This window comes from Lissotriton helveticus, chromosome 1_1 (genome assembly GCF_964261635.1).
Source record: "Lissotriton helveticus chromosome 1_1, aLisHel1.1, whole genome shotgun sequence".
In the NCBI taxonomy this organism is placed as follows: Eukaryota; Metazoa; Chordata; class Amphibia; order Caudata; family Salamandridae; genus Lissotriton; species Lissotriton helveticus.
The window spans coordinates 1865803217-1865828243 of NC_136057.1; the positions used below are offsets into that span (position 1 = coordinate 1865803217).

Here is a 25027-nt window from a genome sequence, read left to right on the forward strand (position 1 = left end):
GTATGTTTACTAAGATTTTATGCCCTGTTTACATCACAAAAGTGGCCAAAAACTATGGTATATCTTTGTGCACCTATTTCCTTTCCAGCGTAAAATCTGTTTTACGTTGGAAAATTACTTGGAAGCACCGCAAAGCAGCGCATAGCGCTGCTTTGCAGTACGTGGTGCCAAGGGGGCATCCCATGGGTGGTGCATGGGTGTTCCCATGCAACCACCCAAGGTTTCCTATGCTAAATCCTATTTACTTAAAAATATAGACAAGGTATAGCGTCAGATAATAGCGCCCATTTGAGACAGGCGCTGTGAAGGAGAAATGCTTTTATTTCTCCTTTCTTTTCCAACTTTGCATGTGTGCTGCACTGGCCCACATACAACGTGAGAAAAGGTTTAAAGTTAGTCTAAGCATTGTATTTTGTACTGGAAGGATATCCTTCCAGTACAAAACGTATGTTAGACTCACGGAGACACCTTTGCAGTATGGTGCAAAGATGTCTATGGTCCACAACAGTAGAGGGGAGTGCCATATTTCTGTAAATGTGGCTTTCTCCTACTCTCTCCTTCTCGCACCGTGCAGCATTTGAGTCTGCTGCACTGCACTGCACGACTAAGTAGTTAAGCTGACCCTGACTGTGTTATGGTGAAGCCAGCCAAAATTGGTACTGATAATGGCAGAGAGCAAGCACTTGTAAGTAAAAGTACAGCTTTTTTTCAGATTATAACGGTTAGACCTGGCACCATTGGCTTGCAGCACTGGTTGTGCCACCCACAAGACCCTTATAAGGTAGGACATGCCCTGGTGTGTGTGGCATGTCCTAATAGTGAATTACAGCCCTTTTCGTTTTCCACTATTGCAAGGCTACCTGTTCTCCATAGGCCAGAATGGGCAGTTAGATTATTAAATTCTTATAATCTTACTCGCTCAGGGAACATGGTAGACATTCGAGTTTAGTATGCCTGAACTCAGAATGATAAAATACATATTTTAGTGAAGTTGGTTTTAACATTCTTTGTTTGAAAATACCACTTATAGAAAGTAGGTATTTTCTTGTCTAACTGTCCAAAGCCTGCCTCTGCTAGGTTGTGTATTTCTTGTCTGGAGTTTGAGTGACAGGGCTGGGGGATTGCAGGAGGGAGAATGAGTCAGCCCAGTGGTGAATAGAGAGATCTGCATCTAGATGGATGGGAGGAGCTGCACCTGGGACCTGAATAGGACTGTGCCTGCCTTCCACAATGCTGGCTCCACCTCCTGTGGTGCGGCTGATGTCTCTGCCCTGCACAGTGAATGAAGAGAAGGAATCTTGTCAACAAAGTGCTCCAGGGCTGTGCTTTCCCTCCACAATGCTGGCTTCACCTTCTGTGGGGCGTCTGATGTTTCTACCCTGCACTGTGAAAGGAAAGAAGGAGACTTGTAAACAGAGTGCTTCACAACTGGTTTTGACTGGGCAAAGGCCTTTCTGCCTTCAGAGGACAAATGTTTTTGGGGTATAAATATTGGGACCCTGATCCCAAGAAATTAGATCACTTTTGGTATACAAGAAGAAACCTTTGCTGAGGAGAGGAACCTGAAGAAACTGAGGAGAGACTATCCCTTAGCTGAAGTGCTGCTTGGGGGATTGGCCTGCAGTGGTTGCCTGACTGCCAAAGAAAGGAGAAAGAACTTTGTGTGCTTTACTTTCAACTTGTGAAGGATCTCCAAAGGCTTGGAACAGAGCTTGCCTCCTGCTGAAGTCTCGGGGACAACAGACTTCACCAATCAGCTGCCCAAGAGTCTTCCTGAAGTGCCTGCAGCGGTGCTGGACTTTTTTGAGGACTTGTGTGTCGCAAGGAGCTGAAAGCGCGACTCAAGAACACGAAGCGTGTTGTCGAGCTGCCGCTTCACATCACGAGGGACCGCGCATCGCCGTTGAAGAGGATCGACGTTGCAGCAGACGCCGCCGCATCTCCGAGAAGCGTGTCGCAGGGCCTGTCGCGGGTCATCGCAGGAAAAGTGGATTGATGTCACAGAAGACGCCGCCGCATCTCGGAGAAGAGTGTCGCATGGCCTGTCGAGGCTCGCATCGTTGTGGAAGCAACTCGCATCGCCAGGAGAGAGGATCGACGTCGCAGCAGACACCAATTAAAACGTGGATATTCGACAAGTAATTCCCCACCCCCCCTCAAGCGCCTTGAGACCCTCTGGGTATGTAGTGCGCTATACAAATTCTCTGACTTGACTTGACTTGACACCGCCACATCACTGGGAAGCGTATTGCAGGGCCTGTCGCGGCTCGCATCGAGGACAGCATCTCGCATCGCCAGAGAAGAGGATCGACGCCGCAGCAGATGCCGCCGCATCACCGGGATGCGTGTCGCATCAAGGAGAGAGCGTCATCTTTATTTCTTTCGCACCGGAACTTTGGCGCATTTCCATCGCTGCAACATTGCTTGTTGTGGAAGCGCAACGCATCGTAAGGTACATTGACGCAAAGTGTTGCATCTTAAGAACTGAACTGAACTAAGCTAACCCTACCATTTTTAGGTATACTATTGTGGATTTTTGTCGTTTGTGGTCTTGTGTATATAAAGAATACTTCGTTTTAATATACAACTGTGTGGTGTCCATCTGTGGTGTTGTCACTGGGTTACTGTATGTGGTCACAAATGCTTTACACACTGCCTCTGAATTAAGCCTGTCTGCTCGTGCCAAGCTACCAAGGGGGTGAGCAGGAGTTAGTTTAGGAGTGTAAAAAGCATTTCTTTTTAGCTGCTTTTTATCCCCAGCGCTGGCAAAGCAAAGAGGGGAAGCTTTAATGAGGTATACAGAACTCGTGCATGCAACGCATGGGAACAGCATTCGTGAATGCCTCTGTTTACGTGTTGGCATTCTGAAGCCGGGCTGTCCCATATATATATATATATTATATATATATATATATATATATATATATATATATATATATATATATATATATATACACATATATATTTTAATGCCCCTTTACAATTTGAATCACAGAGGCGATTTCCATCAAATCTCAATAATCATGAGACTGATCTTGAAATAAACCCCAGATTGAAAACAGTTATGTGTTTTATTTACCAATTGATCCTTCTTTATCTGGTGTTCTGTAGCGCTGCTTGTGTATAGAAGTGAAGCCTTTCATAGAGCGATGTTTACGTCGTATGCGTTCATGGCATGATTTAAATATACGTTTTACATAGATATATATATGAATTCTGCAAAACGTCCTTCACTGGAGGAGCAACAAACAGCTGGTGCCGGCGGCGAGGTAAGGACAGCCTCGCAGTAATTTGTCACAGCAAAGATTGAACAAATACGCCGCACTCTTCTTGGGTGATTATACACGTTTCGAACTATGCAGTTCCTGATCACGTATATATTTTAATGCCCCTTTAGAATTTGAATCACAGAGGCGATTTCAATCAAATCTCAATAATCATGAGACTGATATTGAAATAAACTCCAGATTGAAAACAGTTATGTGTTTTCTTTACCAATTGATCCTTCTTTATCTGGTGTTCTGTAGCGCTGCTTGTATATAGAAGTGAAGCCTTTCAGATGATAGAGCGATGTTTGCGTCGTATGGGTTCTTGTTATATGTCAAATGAGAAGACTGTAAATTAAGCGCGTCAGTTAAAGTCGTTGCCCGATCTGCGTTGAGGTAGGACAGCACAAATAGAACAGCTTCAACCCACGCACAGTAAGAGTCAGTTTACGTAGATTTTCTCATGCATAGCAAGAGACATTTTAAGTAAATGTTATTCTTTTAACCAAGTAAGGGTAACCCTGCAGCAGCAGGGCTTTCAAAAATTGAGTGAAACTCTTTAATGTTCCTCTCCACGGAAATCTTTAGTAAAAGGCGAAAGATTTATTCGGTTTGAAGAGAAACCAGAGTGTGAATAGGTCACAGCCTCACCATGGGCCCCAGAAACAGCTATGCACAGAATGTCAGGGTGATTTACTCTACTAAATCCATCATTGATACCCCTTCAAAATATAACCAACTCGTGAGAAACCTTGTAATCCGATACATTGTCAAAACACTTTTTGAGACAATCGAAACAAAAGCGAGACAGACTGATGACACGGCATTATGGGTATGCAAATTTCGTCGTCGGTCACGTGACAGGAAAGGCTGCAACACTCGAGTCTCCCAGCTCAAGCCTTCGCGTCGCTCGTTTTACGCTTCTCATTCTGAGCAGTGCAGCGTTGGGAGCCTCGCGCAGGCTTGTGTGAGGTGTGATTACAGGAACATTGTGGGTGTTAAGGAGGCGAGTGCTTAAGGTGCAACCTGGTGAAAGGAGCAGGCACTGTATAAGAATGCTGCGGGTGTTGTAAGTTTTGGTCTCGCAGGTGCTTTGTAGATTGGGAGCCTTGAGCATGTTGGGATTGGTTTGCTGGGTGGAAGGAAGGTGTTGCTCTTGAGATAGGTAGTTTTAGCATATGTTTTCCCAACATCCTTTCTTTTGCGGTTCTCCGCCGACTTAAGCTTATCTGTGAAATACGTGAACGCCACCCATGTTAATATTGTTCACTTTCTTGGTACTCCAGCACTGCCATGTTCTATTTAGGGTTCTCTATCCCCTGCTGGTGTCAAGAATTCCCCCTACCCTGCCCAGTCTTGAGTATCTATCTCTGACTACTTTAATTTCACCGACTTCTGGGCAGAATCCTTCCTAAACTCAGAAACGTATAATCTCTAAATGCTATTGAAAATACAATTTTGTACAGTATGTCCCCATACCCAGTCTGCATTATATGCGCCCAGGCAAATAAAAGGAGAACGTATGTTTGTTGGATGCAAGGAAGGGACTTGGTATATGTGTAAGAGGCTAAAGCATTCTGGAACAGGCTACGGTCTTTGTGTGTTTTATGGGCTTCTTGGATGTAAGGCAGGAGAAGTCTCGCTGGCTGCAAGAAGTGGGACCAGATTCATGTGTAGGGGGATTTCCGTTGTTGGAGGCGAGAGGAGTGCTGCATAGGCAATGGAGGGTATGTTGTGCAGAAGGAGAGTGCTTTTCTTTGCAAGTAGTGCACGTGGGGCTGCTGTACATAGTGCCCGTAGCATAGTGAATGTTAAAACTTGGGCTTGGACGTCATCTGTGATGGGGATCTGTTGTGTTGTATGCCCCTTAGTTTATATATTCGCGAATGTATTTACTTAAGTATGGCAGTGCACGTCACGCAGTTACACTACATTTGGTACGGACAATGCTCCCCATTAATCCCGTAGTGATGTTGGTGCAATATGGTACATCCAAGACCACTTGAATTATGCAACAGGAAAGGAACACATGATGTTGCAGGGTTGACTGAATTATGGAGCACAACAAGGCACATTAAGCAGCATAAGCGATGCATTTTGTGATGGTATTGCTTCATTAGCTTGTGACCGGTTTCAGCTAGAACCTACATTTGCAGCAGAAGATGCGTTTATGTGGCAAAGGAGGCAAACCTATAATTGTGCAGGAAACTGCGCTCCCGCAGAATCGTATCTTTGGTGGCCCTAGGTACCAGCCCTTTGCACCACAACGTCACTGGCATTTTGATGTTTTAAATGCTTATTTTTTTGTGTTGCCAGTGTTTGCAGCAAGCACACGCCATAGCTGCACTGCTCTAGCATAGCTGCCAAGGTTTCAGGTTGCTATGTGTGACATTTTTATCATTTCACTGCAATTATGAGTGACATTTAAATGACTATGAGTGACACTTTCTCACGATCAAAATCAGGCAACGGAGATGAGCAAACATATAAATATCAGAAATTACACCCAAGTCCAAGAAGACTTTAAAACTGCAGCAAATCACCAGAAATGGCAGGGCACTTAGATGGGAATGTGTGAGGCGATCTGCTTCCAAGCACCTCATGCCACTGACCCCCAGGAGTTCTAGCCCTCCCTGAGTTCTGGGGCGCGCCATCCGCCCTATCATTCCTTTCACACTCCTAAGAGGACACCCAGGCTGCAGGCACAGAGAGCAGGTGCAGCTCGTGCTTTTGGTGTAAATGTGCGAGGGGTTCTGCTTCTAAGCACGTCATGGCACTGACCCCTGGCATCTCCAGCCCTTCCTGAGTTGTGAGGCGCTCCCCTGCCCTATAATGCCTCTCACACTCCTAAGGGCACACCGAGGCTACAGACACACATAGAACTCATGTAGGGTCATGCTACATGTGTGAATGTGTGCGCTGCTCTGCCTCTTAAACACACCACTGCCAACCAGGAACTCTAGCCCTCCTTGGGTTCTGAGGCGCTCTCTCTGCCTTACTGTGCCTCTCACACCCCTAAGGGGACACCCAGGCTGAAGGCACAGAGAGCACATGAGAGATGAGAGGCCTAAATGTAAAATTAAGAGATGAGCTGCCTAAATTTAAAATTAAGAGTGCTGACTCGTGGACTATGCCACACACAGGCTTCTGATTTGGCAAGAAGTAGCACTACGCCACTGAGGCACACGTGTCACTGACAGCCGGCAGCATTATTAAACAAATTAGCCCCCGGCGCTCCGCTCACTGACACCAAAAATAATTATATCACTGGCGTTTCCCAAATAAAACAAGTTAGTAAATGCTCTCTGACCAGTGCTTTAAATGGGCCGATAGTCACCGGTACTGAGTACCGGCACTTCTAAATGTTCTGCCTCTGAGTACCGGAACTTTTTCTTGTCTCAAAGAGAGTACTGGTACTCATGGGGCAGCAAGCCAACTCCGTGCAATCTGGCTTGAAAAGAAAGAAGCGTGACACAGCTCATGAGTCGGTCCGTTTTCGTGAAGCACTCGAGTGTTAATATTTATCAATCTGCTAATTGAGCAACGTGCATATGTATTCAATCAGAGCAGGCAAGGCGTGGAGACAATTTCACTGTAGGTGTGCGAGAATGCCTGCTAAGAGGCACATCTCCTGACTCAAACCTAAGAGTAGGCTTCCTGCTGGCATAGCAGAGTAAGAGTATGGCAACAGGGTTCACCCAAAATGAGTCACTGGGACCTGGGTAGTGGCAGTACTGAGAGTAGGGGGTCCCATCAAAGTAGCAAACAATTAATAAACATACAAATTATTTTTACGACAGTAGACAAGAGATGAGCCTGCACTGTATTTAATCACAATGTAGGGATATATTAAATATCATGTCATTGTATAAGCATTCATAAACTATGCAGTGCCCCAAGGGAAAAGGGAAGTGATAAGGTGAGGATGGTGTGGATAGGGAATAGTGACTGTAAAAACAAACAAATGGCACAACGGCAATTCATGTGTCAAATAGAATATAGACCAACATTGGGTTCAAAGCATCACTTAATCAAAATCATACTCCACATAACACAACAATGTGTATCAAGACTGGGGTGAAGTTGACGGAAAAAGGACGGTTGTCAACGTTTCGACCCTCTAAATATCGCAGGATTTAGTTGTACCCTTGCTTCGGGGTCTTCATCAGGACAGGGCCGGGGCAGGCAACCTATTTTTTGTATGCTTTGTCTGTGTGCTTAAGAGTAGCGCATGTTGTGCATTATTATTTGATTTCTAAATAATTATTGTGATATATATTAAATAGGTTGCCTGGTACCAAATGAGGACACGTGTGGTGCACACCTCCAGGTCATAGGACAAGTCCAAGACCTTCCTATATCAGAGACAGGCCTAGGCCTCTGCACGCACACTAGATTAATGTGATGCCAGGGCCAAACAAATGCCAAATTAGAGTACCAGATACATGCAGTCATTCACTCGGGGCAGAGAAACACACCCTTTAACCATGCAGGCAACATTCAGTTCCCATCAGAAACCTCCCCAGGATCTTTCTGGTGTCAATGCCATGTGAGGGGTCACAGTTTCCTGAATTGTGATCTAAATAATGATGCAATACAGTTAAGGTGAAAAGTGGTCCTGGTGATCACTACTGATGAATCACCAGGATCCCCCTTAGAACAACATTAATTGAAGAGATATTCATTATGATTTTGACTCATTCTACAAGTAAGCGTGAAAGATTGTTTAACGGATTGAGTACATGTTGTGTTCCAAGTAGGGAACCCGGAATCCAGAGTACCTTGTGTAGAAGGCTCAAAAGCATTTTATTGCTTGTTCAGTTTACTTTGGTACTTTGAGGGAATGGGGCATCCTAAAGCTAAGGTTATAGATGCCACATAAGACTCATACTTTCACAGACTCTATTTCTGTGGGACTAGATGTCCTTTTGTCAGCATCTGAAGCTGGTGGATTTTAGGATCCCAACTCCTATTGTGAAAATGAAGCATGCCTAAAACCAGCATTTCCCCGTGAAGGCTGAAGCAGCCCTATATTTAAGAGGGAGGGGGTCTGACAAACCACATGGTAATCTGAAGATTTTGTACAGAAGAGGTTATTGTGACTGCACCGAACGCACAGGTGTCAATCCTAGACTTTATCAGGCAAATATGAGTAGATTGTCATCTTATCCACAGAGTTGTATTAGACGATAAGTTGTGCTTGTCAATATGGATTTGGCTGAAATTTGCACAGTGAAGCTCTTGAGAAAGTAAAGTTTTATATATAGATAGTTCAGCTTAAAGAAATAAAATGCTCCACCCGTGATAATGGAGTGGACAGTGATTCTTAAACTGAGAGGTATGTTTACTAAGATTTTATGCCCTGTTTACATCACAAAAGTGGCCAAAAACTATGGTATATCTTTGTGCACCTATTTCCTTTCCAGCGTAAAATCTGTTTTACGTTGGAAAATTACTTGGAAGCACCGCAAAGCAGCGCATAGCGCTGCTTTGCAGTACGTGGTGCCAAGGGGGCATCCCATGGGTGGTGCATGGGTGTTCCCATGCAACCACCCAAGGTTTCCTATGCTAAATCCTATTTACTTAAAAATATAGACAAGGTATAGCGTCAGATAATAGCGCCCATTTGAGACAGGCGCTGTGAAGGAGAAATGCTTTTATTTCTCCTTTCTTTTCCAACTTTGCATGTGTGCTGCACTGGCCCACATACAACGTGAGAAAAGGTTTAAAGTTAGTCTAAGCATTGTATTTTGTACTGGAAGGATATCCTTCCAGTACAAAACGTATGTTAGACTCACGGAGACACCTTTGCAGTATGGTGCAAAGATGTCTATGGTCCACAACAGTAGAGGGGAGTGCCATATTTCTGTAAATGTGGCTTTCTCCTACTCTCTCCTTCTCGCACCGTGCAGCATTTGAGTCTGCTGCACTGCACTGCACGACTAAGTAGTTAAGCTGACCCTGACTGTGTTATGGTGAAGCCAGCCAAAATTGGTACTGATAATGGCAGAGAGCAAGCACTTGTAAGTAAAAGTACAGCTTTTTTTCAGATTATAACGGTTAGACCTGGCACCATTGGCTTGCAGCACTGGTTGTGCCACCCACAAGACCCTTATAAGGTAGGACATGCCCTGGTGTGTGTGGCATGTCCTAATAGTGAATTACAGCCCTTTTCGTTTTCCACTATTGCAAGGCTACCTGTTCTCCATAGGCCAGAATGGGCAGTTAGATTATTAAATTCTTATAATCTTACTCGCTCAGGGAACATGGTAGACATTCGAGTTTAGTATGCCTGAACTCAGAATGATAAAATACATATTTTAGTGAAGTTGGTTTTAACATTCTTTGTTTGAAAATACCACTTATAGAAAGTAGGTATTTTCTTGTCTAACTGTCCAAAGCCTGCCTCTGCTAGGTTGTGTATTTCTTGTCTGGAGTTTGAGTGACAGGGCTGGGGGATTGCAGGAGGGAGAATGAGTCAGCCCAGTGGTGAATAGAGAGATCTGCATCTAGATGGATGGGAGGAGCTGCACCTGGGACCTGAATAGGACTGTGCCTGCCTTCCACAATGCTGGCTCCACCTCCTGTGGTGCGGCTGATGTCTCTGCCCTGCACAGTGAATGAAGAGAAGGAATCTTGTCAACAAAGTGCTCCAGGGCTGTGCTTTCCCTCCACAATGCTGGCTTCACCTTCTGTGGGGCGTCTGATGTTTCTACCCTGCACTGTGAAAGGAAAGAAGGAGACTTGTAAACAGAGTGCTTCACAACTGGTTTTGACTGGGCAAAGGCCTTTCTGCCTTCAGAGGACAAATGTTTTTGGGGTATAAATATTGGGACCCTGATCCCAAGAAATTAGATCACTTTTGGTATACAAGAAGAAACCTTTGCTGAGGAGAGGAACCTGAAGAAACTGAGGAGAGACTATCCCTTAGCTGAAGTGCTGCTTGGGGGATTGGCCTGCAGTGGTTGCCTGACTGCCAAAGAAAGGAGAAAGAACTTTGTGTGCTTTACTTTCAACTTGTGAAGGATCTCCAAAGGCTTGGAACAGAGCTTGCCTCCTGCTGAAGTCTCGGGGACAACAGACTTCACCAATCAGCTGCCCAAGAGTCTTCCTGAAGTGCCTGCAGCGGTGCTGGACTTTTTTGAGGACTTGTGTGTCGCAAGGAGCTGAAAGCGCGACTCAAGAACACGAAGCGTGTTGTCGAGCTGCCGCTTCACATCACGAGGGACCGCGCATCGCCGTTGAAGAGGATCGACGTTGCAGCAGACGCCGCCGCATCTCCGAGAAGCGTGTCGCAGGGCCTGTCGCGGGTCATCGCTGGAAAAGTGGATTGATGTCACAGAAGACGCCGCCGCATCTCGGAGAAGAGTGTCGCATGGCCTGTCGAGGCTCGCATCGTTGTGGAAGCAACTCGCATCGCCAGGAGAGAGGATCGACGTCGCAGCAGACACCACTTAAAACGTGGATATTCGACAAGTAATTCCCCACCCCCCCTCAAGCGCCTTGAGACCCTCTGGGTATGTAGTGCGCTATACAAATTCTCTGACTTGACTTGACTTGACACCGCCACATCACTGGGAAGCGTATTGCAGGGCCTGTCGCGGCTCGCATCGAGGACAGCATCTCGCATCGCCAGAGAAGAGGATCGACGCCGCAGCAGATGCCGCCGCATCACCGGGATGCGTGTCGCATCAAGGAGAGAGCGTCATCTTTATTTCTTTCGCACCGGAACTTTGGCGCATTTCCATCGCTGCAACATTGCTTGTTGTGGAAGCGCAACGCATCGTAAGGTACATTGACGCAAAGTGTTGCATCTTAAGAACTGAACTGAACTAAGCTAACCCTACCATTTTTAGGTATACTATTGTGGATTTTTGTCGTTTGTGGTCTTGTGTATATAAAGAATACTTCGTTTTAATATACAACTGTGTGGTGTCCATCTGTGGTGTTGTCACTGGGTTACTGTATGTGGTCACAAATGCTTTACACACTGCCTCTGAATTAAGCCTGTCTGCTCGTGCCAAGCTACCAAGGGGGTGAGCAGGAGTTAGTTTAGGAGTGTAAAAAGCATTTCTTTTTAGCTGCTTTTTATCCCCAGCGCTGGCAAAGCAAAGAGGGGAAGCTTTAATGAGGTATACAGAACTCGTGCATGCAACGCATGGGAACAGCATTCGTGAATGCCTCTGTTTACGTGTTGGCATTCTGAAGCCGGGCTGTCCCATATATATATATATATATTATATATATATATATATATATATATATATATATATATATATATATATATATATATATACACATATATATTTTAATGCCCCTTTACAATTTGAATCACAGAGGCGATTTCAATCAAATCTCAATAATCATGAGACTGATCTTGAAATAAACCCCAGATTGAAAACAGTTATGTGTTTTATTTACCAATTGATCCTTCTTTATCTGGTGTTCTGTAGCGCTGCTTGTGTATAGAAGTGAAGCCTTTCATAGAGCGATGTTTACGTCGTATGCGTTCATGGCATGATTTAAATATACGTTTTACATACATATATATATATGAATTCTGCAAAACGTCCTTCACTGGAGGAGCAACAAACAGCTGGTGCCGGCGGCGAGGTAAGGACAGCCTCGCAGTAATTTGTCACAGCAAAGATTGAACAAATACGCCGCACTCTTCTTGGGTGATTATACACGTTTCGAACTATGCAGTTCCTGATCACGTATATATTTTAATGCCCCTTTAGAATTTGAATCACAGAGGCGATTTCAATCAAATCTCAATAATCATGAGACTGATATTGAAATAAACTCCAGATTGAAAACAGTTATGTGTTTTCTTTACCAATTGATCCTTCTTTATCTGGTGTTCTGTAGCGCTGCTTGTATATAGAAGTGAAGCCTTTCAGATGATAGAGCGATGTTTGCGTCGTATGGGTTCTTGTTATATGTCAAATGAGAAGACTGTAAATTAAGCGCGTCAATTAAAGTCGTTGCCCGATCTGCGTTGAGGTAGGACAGCACAAATAGAACAGCTTCAACCCACGCACAGTAAGAGTCAGTTTACGTAGATTTTCTCATGCATAGTAAGAGACATTTTATGTAAATGTTATTCTTTTAACCAAGTAAGGGTAACCCTGCAGCAGCAGGGCTTTCAAAAATTGAGTGAAACTCTTTAATGTTCCTCTCCACGGAAATCTTTAGTAAAAGGCGAAAGATTTATTCGGTTTGAAGAGAAACCAGAGTATGAGTAGGTCACAGCCTCACCATGGGCCCCAGAAACAGCTATCCACAGAATGTCAGGGTGATTTACTCTACTAAATCCATCATTGATACCCCTTCAAAATATAACCAACTCGTGAGAAACCTTGTAATCCGATACATTGTCAAAACACTTTTTGAGACAATCGAAACAAAAGCGAGACAGACTGATGACACGGCATTATGGGTATGCAAATTTCGTCGTCGGTCACGTGACAGGAAAGGCTGCAACACTCGAGTCTCCCAGCTCAAGCCTTCGCGTCGCTCGTTTTACGCTTCTCATTCTGAGCAGTGCAGCGTTGGGAGCCTCGCGCAGGCTTGTGTGAGGTGTGATTACAGGAACATTGTGGGTGTTAAGGAGGCGAGTGCTTAAGGTGCAACCTGGTGAAAGGAGCAGGCACTGTATAAGAATGCTGCGGATGTTGTAAGTTTTGGTCTCGCAGGTGCTTTGTAGATTGGGAGCCTTGAGCATGTTGGGATTGGTTTGCTGGGTGGAAGGAAGGTGTTGCTCTTGAGATAGGTAGTTTTAGCATATGTTTTCCCAACATCCTTTCTTTTGCGGTTCTCCGCCGACTTAAGCTTATCTGTGAAATACGTGAACGCCACCCATGTTAATATTGTTCACTTTCTTGGTACTCCAGCACTGCCATGTTCTATTTAGGGTTCTCTATCCCCTGCTGGTGTCAAGAATTCCCCCTACCCTGCCCAGTCTTTAGTATCTATCTCTGACTACTTTAATTTCACCGACTTCTGGGCAGAATCCTTCCTAAACTCAGAAACGTATAATCTCTAAATGCTATTGAAAATACAATTTTGTACAGTATGTCCCCATACCCAGTCTGCATTATATGCGCCCAGGCAAATAAAAGGAGAACGTATGTTTGTTGGATGCAAGGAAGGGACTTGGTATATGTGTAAGAGGCTAAAGCATTCTGGAACAGGCTACGGTCTTTGTGTGTTTTATGGGCTTCTTGGATGTAAGGCAGGAGAAGTCTCGCTGGCTGCAAGAAGTGGGACCAGATTCATGTGTAGGGGGATTTCCGTTGTTGGAGGCGAGAGGAGTGCTGCATAGGCAATGGAGGGTATGTTGTGCAGAAGGAGAGTGCTTTTCTTTGCAAGTAGTGCACGTGGGGCTGCTGTACATAGTGCCCGTAGCATAGTGAATGTTAAAACTTGGGCTTGGACGTCATCTGTGATGGGGATCTGTTGTGTTGTATGCCCCTTAGTTTATATATTCGCGAATGTATTTACTTAAGTATGGCAGTGCACGTCACGCAGTTACACTACATTTGGTACGGACAATGCTCCCCATTAATCCCGTAGTGATGTTGGTGCAATATGGTACATCCAAGACCACTTGAATTATGCAACAGGAAAGGAACACATGATGTTGCAGGGTTGACTGAATTATGGAGCACAACAAGGCACATTAAGCAGCATAAGCGATGCATTTTGTGATGGTATTGCTTCATTAGCTTGTGACCGGTTTCAGCTAGAACCTACATTTGCAGCAGAAGATGCGTTTATGTGGCAAAGGAGGCAAACCTATAATTGTGCAGGAAACTGCGCTCCCGCAGAATCGTATCTTTGGTGGCCCTAGGTACCAGCCCTTTGCACCACAACGTCACTGGCATTTTGATGTTTTAAATGCTTATTTTTTTGTGTTGCCAGTGTTTGCAGCAAGCACACGCCATAGCTGCACTGCTCTAGCATAGCTGCCAAGGTTTCAGGTTGCTATGTGTGACATTTTTATCATTTCACTGCAATTATGAGTGACATTTAAATGACTATGAGTGACACTTTCTCACGATCAAAATCAGGCAACGGAGATGAGCAAACATATAAATATCAGAAATTACACCCAAGTCCAAGAAGACTTTAAAACTGCAGCAAATCACCAGAAATGGCAGGGCACTTAGATGGGAATGTGTGAGGCGATCTGCTTCCAAGCACCTCATGCCACTGACCCCCAGGAGTTCTAGCCCTCCATGAGTTCTGGGGCGCGCCATCCGCCCTATCATTCCTTTCACACTCCTAAGAGGACACCCAGGCTGCAGGCACAGAGAGCAGGTGCAGCTCGTGCTTTTGGTGTAAATGTGCGAGGGGTTCTGCTTCTAAGCACGTCATGGCACTGACCCCTGGCATCTCCAGCCCTTCCTGAGTTGTGAGGCGCTCCCCTGCCCTATAATGCCTCTCACACTCCTAAGGGCACACCGAGGCTACAGACACACATAGAACTCATGTAGGGTCATGCTACATGTGTGAATGTGTGCGCTGCTCTGCCTCTTAAACACACCACTGCCAACCAGGAACTCTAGCCCTCCTTGGGTTCTGAGGCGCTCTCTCTGCCTTACTGTGCCTCTCACACCCCTAAGGGGACACCCAGGCTGAAGGCACAGAGAGCACATGAGAGATGAGAGGCCTAAATGTAAAATTAAGAGATGAGCTGCCTAAATTTAAAATTAAGAGTGCTGACTCGTGGACTATGCCACACACAGGCTTCTGATTTGGCAAGAAGTAGCACTACGCCACTGAGGCACACGTGTCACTGACAGCCGGCAGCATTATTAAACAAATTAGCCCCCGGCGCTCCGCTCACTGACACCAAAAATAATTATATCACTGGCGTTTCCCAAATAAAACAAGTTAGTAAATGCTCTCTGACCAGTGCTTTAAATGGGCCGATAGTCACCGGTACTGAGTACCGGCACTTCTAAATGTTCTGCCTCTGAGTACCGGAACTTTTTCTTGTCTCAAAGAGAGTACTGGTACTCATGGGGCAGCAAGCCAACTCCGTGCAATCTGGCTTGAAAAGAAAGAAGCGTGACACAGCTCATGAGTCGGTCCGTTTTCGTGAAGCACTCGAGTGTTAATATTTATCAATCTGCTAATTGAGCAACGTGCATATGTATTCAATCAGAGCAGGCAAGGCGTGGAGACAATTTCACTGTAGGTGTGCGAGAATGCCTGCTAAGAGGCACATCTCCTGACTCAAACCTAAGAGTAGGCTTCCTGCTGGCATAGCAGAGTAAGAGTATGGCAACAGGGTTCACCCAAAATGAGTCACTGGGACCTGGGTAGTGGCAGTACTGAGAGTAGGGGGTCCCATCAAAGAAGCAAACAATTAATAAACATACAAATTATTTTTACGACAGTAGACAAGAGATGAGCCTGCACTGTATTTAATCACAATGTAGGGATATATTAAATATCATGTCATTGTATAAGCATTCATAAACTATGCAGTGCCCCAAGGGAAAAGGGAAGTGATAAGGTGAGGATGGTGTGGATAGGGAATAGTGACTGTAAAAACAAACAAATGGCACAACGGCAATTCATGTGTCAAATAGAATATAGACCAACATTGGGTTCAAAGCATCACTTAATCAAAATCATACTCCACATAACACAACAATGTGTATCAAGACTGGGGTGAAGTTGACGGAAAAAGGACGGTTGTCGACGTTTCGACCCTCTAAATATCGCAGGATTTAGTTGTACCCTTGCTTCGGGGTCTTCATCAGGACAGGGCCGGGGCAGGCAACCTATTTTTTGTATACTTTGTCTGTGTGCTTAAGAGTAGCGCATGTTGTGCATTATTATTTGATTTCTAAATAATTATTGTGATATATATTAAATAGGTTGCCTGGTACCAAATGAGGACACGTGTGGTGCACACCTCCAGGTCATAGGACAAGTCCAAGACCTTCCTATATCAGAGACAGGCCTAGGCCTCTGCACGCACACTAGATTAATGTGATGCCAGGGCCAAACAAATGCCAAATTAGAGTACCAGATACATGCAGTCATTCACTCGGGGCAGAGAAACACACCCTTTAACCATGCAGGCAACATTCAGTTCCCATCAGAAACCTCCCCAGGATCTTTCTGGTGTCAATGCCATGTGAGGGGTCACAGTTTCCTGAATTGTGATCTAAATAATGATGCAATACAGTTAAGGTGAAAAGTGGTCCTGGTGATCACTACTGATGAATCACCAGGATCCCCCTTAGAACAACATTAATTGAAGAGATATTCATTATGATTTTGACTCATTCTACAAGTAAGCGTGAAAGATTGTTTAACGGATTGAGTACATGTTGTGTTCCAAGTAGGGAACCCGGAATCCAGAGTACCTTGTGTAGAAGGCTCAAAAGCATTTTATTGCTTGTTCAGTTTACTTTGGTACTTTGAGGGAATGGGGCATCCTAAAGCTAAGGTTATAGATGCCACATAAGACTCATACTTTCACAGACTCTATTTCTGTGGGACTAGATGTCCTTTTGTCAGCATCTGAAGCTGGTGGATTTTAGGATCCCAACTCCTATTGTGAAAATGAAGCATGCCTAAAACCAGCATTTCCCCGTGAAGGCTGAAGCAGCCCTATATTTAAGAGGGAGGGGGTCTGACAAACCACATGGTAATCTGAAGATTTTGTACAGAAGAGGTTATTGTGACTGCACCGAACGCACAGGTGTCAATCCTAGACTTTATCAGGCAAATATGAGTAGATTGTCATCTTATCCACAGAGTTGTATTAGACGATAAGTTGTGCTTGTCAATATGGATTTGGCTGAAATTTGCACAGTGAAGCTCTTGAGAAAGTAAAGTTTTATATATAGATAGTTCAGCTTAAAGAAATAAAATGCTCCACCCGTGATAATGGAGTGGACAGTGATTCTTAAACTGAGAGGTATGTTTACTAAGATTTTATGCCCTGTTTACATCACAAAAGTGGCCAAAAACTATGGTATATCTTTGTGCACCTATTTCCTTTCCAGCGTAAAATCTGTTTTACGTTGGAAAATTACTTGGAAGCACCGCAAAGCAGCGCATAGCGCTGCTTTGCAGTACGTGGTGCCAAGGGGGCATCCCATGGGTGGTGCATGGGTGTTCCCATGCAACCACCCAAGGTTTCCTATGCTAAATCCTATTTACTTAAAAATATAGACAAGGTATAGCGTCAGATAATAGCGCCCATTTGAGACAGGCGCTGTGAAGGAGAAATGCTTTTATTTCTCCTTTCTTTTCCAACTTTGCATGTGTGCTGCACTGGCCCACATACAACGTGAGAAAAGGTTTAAAGTTAGTCTAAGCATTGTATTTTGTACTGGAAGGATATCCTTCCAGTACAAAACGTATGTTAGACTCACGGAGACACCTTTGCAGTATGGTGCAAAGATGTCTATGGTCCACAACAGTAGAGGGGAGTGCCATATTTCTGTAAATGTGGCTTTCTCCTACTCTCTCCTTCTCGCACCGTGCAGCATTTGAGTCTGCTGCACTGCACTGCACGACTAAGTAGTTAAGCTGACCCTGACTGTGTTATGGTGAAGCCAGCCAAAATTGGTACTGATAATGGCAGAGAGCAAGCACTTGTAAGTAAAAGTACAGCTTTTTTTCAGATTATAACGGTTAGACCTGGCACCATTGGCTTGCAGCACTGGTTGTGCCACCCACAAGACCCTTATAAGGTAGGACATGCCCTGGTGTGTGTGGCATGTCCTAATAGTGAATTACAGCCCTTTTCGTTTTCCACTATTGCAAGGCTACCTGTTCTCCATAGGCCAGAATGGGCAGTTAGATTATTAAATTCTTATAATCTTACTCGCTCAGGGAACATGGTAGACATTCGAGTTTAGTATGCCTGAACTCAGAATGATAAAATACATATTTTAGTGAAGTTGGTTTTAACATTCTTTGTTTGAAAATACCACTTTTAGAAAGTAGGTATTTTCTTGTCTAACTGTCCAAAGCCTGCCTCTGCTAGGTTGTGTATTTCTTGTCTGGAGTTTGAGTGACAGGGCTGGGGGATTGCAGGAGGGAGAATGAGTCAGCCCAGTGGTGAATAGAGAGATCTGCATCTAGATGGATGGGAGGAGCTGCACCTGGGACCTGAATAGGACTGTGCCTGCCTTCCACAATGCTGGCTCCACCTCCTGTGGTGCGGCTGATGTCTCTGCCCTGCACAGTGAATGAAGAGAAGGAATCTTGTCAACAAAGTGCTCCAGGGCTGTGCTTTCCCTCCACAATGCTGGCTTCACCTTCTGTGGGGCGTCTGATGTTTCTACCCTGCACTGTGAAAGGAAAGAAGGAGACTTGTAAACAGAGTGCTTCACAACTGGTTTTGACTGGGCAAAGGCCTTTCTGCCTTCAGAGGACAAATGTTTTTGGGGTATAAATATTGGGACCCTGATCCCAAGAAATTAGATCACTTTTGGTGTACAAGAAGAAACCTTTGCTGAGGAGAGGAACCTGAAGAAACTGAGGAGAGACTATCCCTTAGCTGAAGTGCTGCTTGGGGGATTGGCCTGCAGTGGTTGCCTGACTGCCAAAGAAAGGAGAAAGAACTTTGTGTGCTTTACTTTCAACTTGTGAAGGATCTCCAAAGGCTTGGAACAGAGCTTGCCTCCTGCTGAAGTCTCGGGGACAACAGACTTCACCAATCAGCTGCCCAAGAGTCTTCCTGAAGTGCCTGCAGCGGTGCTGGACTTTTTTGAGGACTTGTGTGTCGCAAGGAGCTGAAAGCGTGACTCAAGAACACGAAGCGTGTTGTCGAGCTGCCGCTTCACATCACGAGGGACCGCGCATCGCCGTTGAAGAGGATCGACGTTGCAGCAGACGCCGCCGCATCTCCGAGAAGCGTGTCGCAGGGCCTGTCGCGGGTCATCGCAGGAAAAGTGGATTGATGTCACAGAAGACGCCGCCGCATCTCGGAGAAGAGTGTCGCATGGCCTGTCGAGGCTCGCATCGTTGTGGAAGCAACTCGCATCGCCAGGAGAGAGGATCGACGTCGCAGCAGACACCGCCACATCACTGGGAAGCGTATTGCAGGGCCTGTCGCGGCTCGCATCGAGGACAGCATCTCGCATCGCCAGAGAAGAGGATCGACGCCGCATCACCGGGATGCGTGTCGCATCAAGGAGAGAGCGTCATCTTTATTTCTTTCGCACCGGAACTTTGGCGCATTTCCATCGCTGCAACATTGCTTGTTGTGGAAGCGCAACGCATCGTAAGGTACATTGACGCAAAGTGTTGCATCTTAAGAACTGAACTGAACTAAGCTAACCCTACCATTTTTAGGTATACTATTGTGGATTTTTGTCGTTTGTGGTCTTGTGTATATAAAGAATACTTCGTTTTAATATACAACTGTGTGGTGTCCATCTGTGGTGTTGTCACTGGGTTACTGTATGTGGTCACAAATGCTTTACACACTGCCTCTGAATTAAGCCTGTCTGCTCGTGCCAAGCTACCAAGGGGGTGAGCAGGAGTTAGTTTAGGAGTGTAAAAAGCATTTCTTTTTAGCTGCTTTTTATCCCCAGCGCTGGCAAAGCAAAGAGGGGAAGCTTTAATGAGGTATACAGAACTCGTGCATGCAACGCATGGGAACAGCATTCGTGAATGCCTCTGTTTACGTGTTGGCATTCTGAAGCCGGGCTGTCCCATATATATATATATATATTTATATATATATATATATATATATATATATATATATATATATATATACACATATATATTTTAATGCCCCTTTACAATTTGAATCACAGAGGCGATTTCAATCAAATCTCAATAATCATGAGACTGATCTTGAAATAAACCCCAGATTGAAAACAGTTATGTGTTTTATTTACCAATTGATCCTTCTTTATCTGGTGTTCTGTAGCGCTGCTTGTGTATAGAAGTGAAGCCTTTCATAGAGCGATGTTTACGTCGTATGCGTTCATGGCATGATTTAAATATACGTTTTACATACATATATATATATGAATTCTGCAAAACGTCCTTCACTGGAGGAGCAACAAACAGCTGGTGCCGGCGGCGAGGTAAGGACAGCCTCGCAGTAATTTGTCACAGCAAAGATTGAACAAATACGCCGCACTCTTCTTGGGTGATTATACACGTTTCGAACTATGCAGTTCCTGATCACGTATATATTTTAATGCCCCTTTAGAATTTGAATCACAGAGGCGATTTCAATCAAATCTCAATAATCATGAGACTGATATTGAAATAAACTCCAGATTGAAAACAGTTATGTGTTTTCTTTACCAATTGATCCTTCTTTATCTGGTGTTCTGTAGCGCTGCTTGTATATAGAAGTGAAGCCTTTCAGATGATAGAGCGATGTTTGCGTCGTATGGGTTCTTGTTATATGTCAAATGAGAAGACTGTAAATTAAGCGCGTCAATTAAAGTCGTTGCCCGATCTGCGTTGAGGTAGGACAGCACAAATAGAACAGCTTCAACCCACGCACAGTAAGAGTCAGTTTACGTAGATTTTCTCATGCATAGTAAGAGACATTTTATGTAAATGTTATTCTTTTAACCAAGTAAGGGTAACCCTGCAGCAGCAGGGCTTTCAAAAATTGAGTGAAACTCTTTAATGTTCCTCTCCACGGAAATCTTTAGTAAAAGGCAAAAGATTTATTCGGTTTGAAGAGAAACCAGAGTATGAGTAGGTCACAGCCTCACCATGGGCCCCAGAAACAGCTATCCACAGAATGTCAGGGTGATTTACTCTACTAAATCCATCATTGATACCCCTTCAAAATATAACCAACTCGTGAGAAACCTTGTAATCCGATACATTGTCAAAACACTTTTTGAGACAATCGAAACAAAAGCGAGACAGACTGATGACACGGCATTATGGGTATGCAAATTTCGTCGTCGGTCACGTGACAGGAAAGGCTGCAACACTCGAGTCTCCCAGCTCAAGCCTTCGCGTCGCTCGTTTTACGCTTCTCATTCTGAGCAGTGCAGCGTTGGGAGCCTCGCGCAGGCTTGTGTGAGGTGTGATTACAGGAACATTGTGGGTGTTAAGGAGGCGAGTGCTTAAGGTGCAACCTGGTGAAAGGAGCAGGCACTGTATAAGAATGCTGCGGATGTTGTAAGTTTTGGTCTCGCAGGTGCTTTGTAGATTGGGAGCCTTGAGCATGTTGGGATTGGTTTGCTGGGTGGAAGGAAGGTGTTGCTCTTGAGATAGGTAGTTTTAGCATATGTTTTCCCAACATCCTTTCTTTTGCGGTTCTCCGCCGACTTAAGCTTATCTGTGAAATACGTGAACGCCACCCATGTTAATATTGTTCACTTTCTTGGTACTCCAGCACTGCCATGTTCTATTTAGGGTTCTCTATCCCCTGCTGGTGTCAAGAATTCCCCCTACCCTGCCCAGTCTTTAGTATCTATCTCTGACTACTTTAATTTCACCGACTTCTGGGCAGAATCCTTCCTAAACTCAGAAACGTATAATCTCTAAATGCTATTGAAAATACAATTTTGTACAGTATGTCCCCATACCCAGTCTGCATTATATGCGCCCAGGCAAATAAAAGGAGAACGTATGTTTGTTGGATGCAAGGAAGGGACTTGGTATATGTGTAAGAGGCTAAAGCATTCTGGAACAGGCTACGGTCTTTGTGTGTTTTATGGGCTTCTTGGATGTAAGGCAGGAGAAGTCTCGCTGGCTGCAAGAAGTGGGACCAGATTCATGTGTAGGGGGATTTCCGTTGTTGGAGGCGAGAGGAGTGCTGCATAGGCAATGGAGGGTATGTTGTGCAGAAGGAGAGTGCTTTTCTTTGCAAGTAGTGCACGTGGGGCTGCTGTACATAGTGCCCGTAGCATAGTGAATGTTAAAACTTGGGCTTGGACGTCATCTGTGATGGGGATCTGTTGTGTTGTATGCCCCTTAGTTTATATATTCGCGAATGTATTTACTTAAGTATGGCAGTGCACGTCACGCAGTTACACTACATTTGGTACGGACAATGCTCCCCATTAATCCCGTAGTGATGTTGGTGCAATATGGTACATCCAAGACCACTTGAATTATGCAACAGGAAAGGAACACATGATGTTGCAGGGTTGACTGAATTATGGAGCACAACAAGGCACATTAAGCAGCATAAGCGATGCATTTTGTGATGGTATTGCTTCATTAGCTTGTGACCGGTTTCAGCTAGAACCTACATTTGCAGCAGAAGATGCGTTTATGTGGCAAAGGAGGCAAACCTATAATTGTGCAGGAAACTGCGCTCCCGCAGAATCGTATCTTTGGTGGCCCTAGGTACCAGCCCTTTGCACCACAACGTCACTGGCATTTTGATGTTTTAAATGCTTATTTTTTTGTGTTGCCAGTGTTTGCAGCAAGCACACGCCATAGCTGCACTGCTCTAGCATAGCTGCCAAGGTTTCAGGTTGCTATGTGTGACATTTTTATCATTTCACTGCAATTATGAGTGACATTTAAATGACTATGAGTGACACTTTCTCACGATCAAAATCAGGCAACGGAGATGAGCAAACATATAAATATCAGAAATTACACCCAAGTCCAAGAAGACTTTAAAACTGCAGCAAATCACCAGAAATGGCAGGGCACTTAGATGGGAATGTGTGAGGCGATCTGCTTCCAAGCACCTCATGCCACTGACCCCCAGGAGTTCTAGCCCTCCATGAGTTCTGGGGCGCGCCATCCGCCCTATCATTCCTTTCACACTCCTAAGAGGACACCCAGGCTGCAGGCACAGAGAGCAGGTGCAGCTCGTGCTTTTGGTGTAAATGTGCGAGGGGTTCTGCTTCTAAGCACGTCATGGCACTGACCCCTGGCATCTCCAGCCCTTCCTGAGTTGTGAGGCGCTCCCCTGCCCTATAATGCCTCTCACACTCCTAAGGGCACACCGAGGCTACAGACACACATAGAACTCATGTAGGGTCATGCTACATGTGTGAATGTGTGCGCTGCTCTGCCTCTTAAACACACCACTGCCAACCAGGAACTCTAGCCCTCCTTGGGTTCTGAGGCGCTCTCTCTGCCTTACTGTGCCTCTCACACCCCTAAGGGGACACCCAGGCTGAAGGCACAGAGAGCACATGAGAGATGAGAGGCCTAAATGTAAAATTAAGAGATGAGCTGCCTAAATTTAAAATTAAGAGTGCTGACTCGTGGACTATGCCACACACAGGCTTCTGATTTGGCAAGAAGTAGCACTACGCCACTGAGGCACACGTGTCACTGACAGCCGGCAGCATTATTAAACAAATTAGCCCCCGGCGCTCCGCTCACTGACACCAAAAATAATTATATCACTGGCGTTTCCCAAATAAAACAAGTTAGTAAATGCTCTCTGACCAGTGCTTTAAATGGGCCGATAGTCACCGGTACTGAGTACCGGCACTTCTAAATGTTCTGCCTCTGAGTACCGGAACTTTTTCTTGTCTCAAAGAGAGTACTGGTACTCATGGGGCAGCAAGCCAACTCCGTGCAATCTGGCTTGAAAAGAAAGAAGCGTGACACAGCTCATGAGTCGGTCCGTTTTCGTGAAGCACTCGAGTGTTAATATTTATCAATCTGCTAATTGAGCAACGTGCATATGTATTCAATCAGAGCAGGCAAGGCGTGGAGACAATTTCACTGTAGGTGTGCGAGAATGCCTGCTAAGAGGCACATCTCCTGACTCAAACCTAAGAGTAGGCTTCCTGCTGGCATAGCAGAGTAAGAGTATGGCAACAGGGTTCACCCAAAATGAGTCACTGGGACCTGGGTAGTGGCAGTACTGAGAGTAGGGGGTCCCATCAAAGAAGCAAACAATTAATAAACATACAAATTATTTTTACGACAGTAGACAAGAGATGAGCCTGCACTGTATTTAATCACAATGTAGGGATATATTAAATATCATGTCATTGTATAAGCATTCATAAACTATGCAGTGCCCCAAGGGAAAAGGGAAGTGATAAGGTGAGGATGGTGTGGATAGGGAATAGTGACTGTAAAAACAAACAAATGGCACAACGGCAATTCATGTGTCAAATAGAATATAGACCAACATTGGGTTCAAAGCATCACTTAATCAAAATCATACTCCACATAACACAACAATGTGTATCAAGACTGGGGTGAAGTTGACGGAAAAAGGACGGTTGTCGACGTTTCGACCCTCTAAATATCGCAGGATTTAGTTGTACCCTTGCTTCGGGGTCTTCATCAGGACAGGGCCGGGGCAGGCAACCTATTTTTTGTATACTTTGTCTGTGTGCTTAAGAGTAGCGCATGTTGTGCATTATTATTTGATTTCTAAATAATTATTGTGATATATATTAAATAGGTTGCCTGGTACCAAATGAGGACACGTGTGGTGCACACCTCCAGGTCATAGGACAAGTCCAAGACCTTCCTATATCAGAGACAGGCCTAGGCCTCTGCACGCACACTAGATTAATGTGATGCCAGGGCCAAACAAATGCCAAATTAGAGTACCAGATACATGCAGTCATTCACTCGGGGCAGAGAAACACACCCTTTAACCATGCAGGCAACATTCAGTTCCCATCAGAAACCTCCCCAGGATCTTTCTGGTGTCAATGCCATGTGAGGGGTCACAGTTTCCTGAATTGTGATCTAAATAATGATGCAATACAGTTAAGGTGAAAAGTGGTCCTGGTGATCACTACTGATGAATCACCAGGATCCCCCTTAGAACAACATTAATTGAAGAGATA

General features: G+C 44.9%; 3 non-coding genes across 3 annotated transcripts; all 3 read right to left on the reverse strand.

Moving 5' to 3' along the window:
* Positions 1-3783: 3783 nt before the first annotated feature.
* Positions 3784-3898, reverse strand: LOC144780247 (U5 spliceosomal RNA). Its single transcript, XR_013600730.1, has one exon. It is a non-coding gene; the product is annotated as a U5 spliceosomal RNA (small nuclear RNA).
* Positions 3899-12393: 8495 nt separating this feature from the next.
* Positions 12394-12508, reverse strand: LOC144780169 (U5 spliceosomal RNA). Its single transcript, XR_013600724.1, has one exon. It is a non-coding gene; the product is annotated as a U5 spliceosomal RNA (small nuclear RNA).
* Positions 12509-20864: 8356 nt separating this feature from the next.
* On the reverse strand, positions 20865-20979 carry LOC144780191 (U5 spliceosomal RNA). Its single transcript, XR_013600726.1, has one exon. It is a non-coding gene; the product is annotated as a U5 spliceosomal RNA (small nuclear RNA).
* Positions 20980-25027: the final 4048 nt, after the last annotated feature.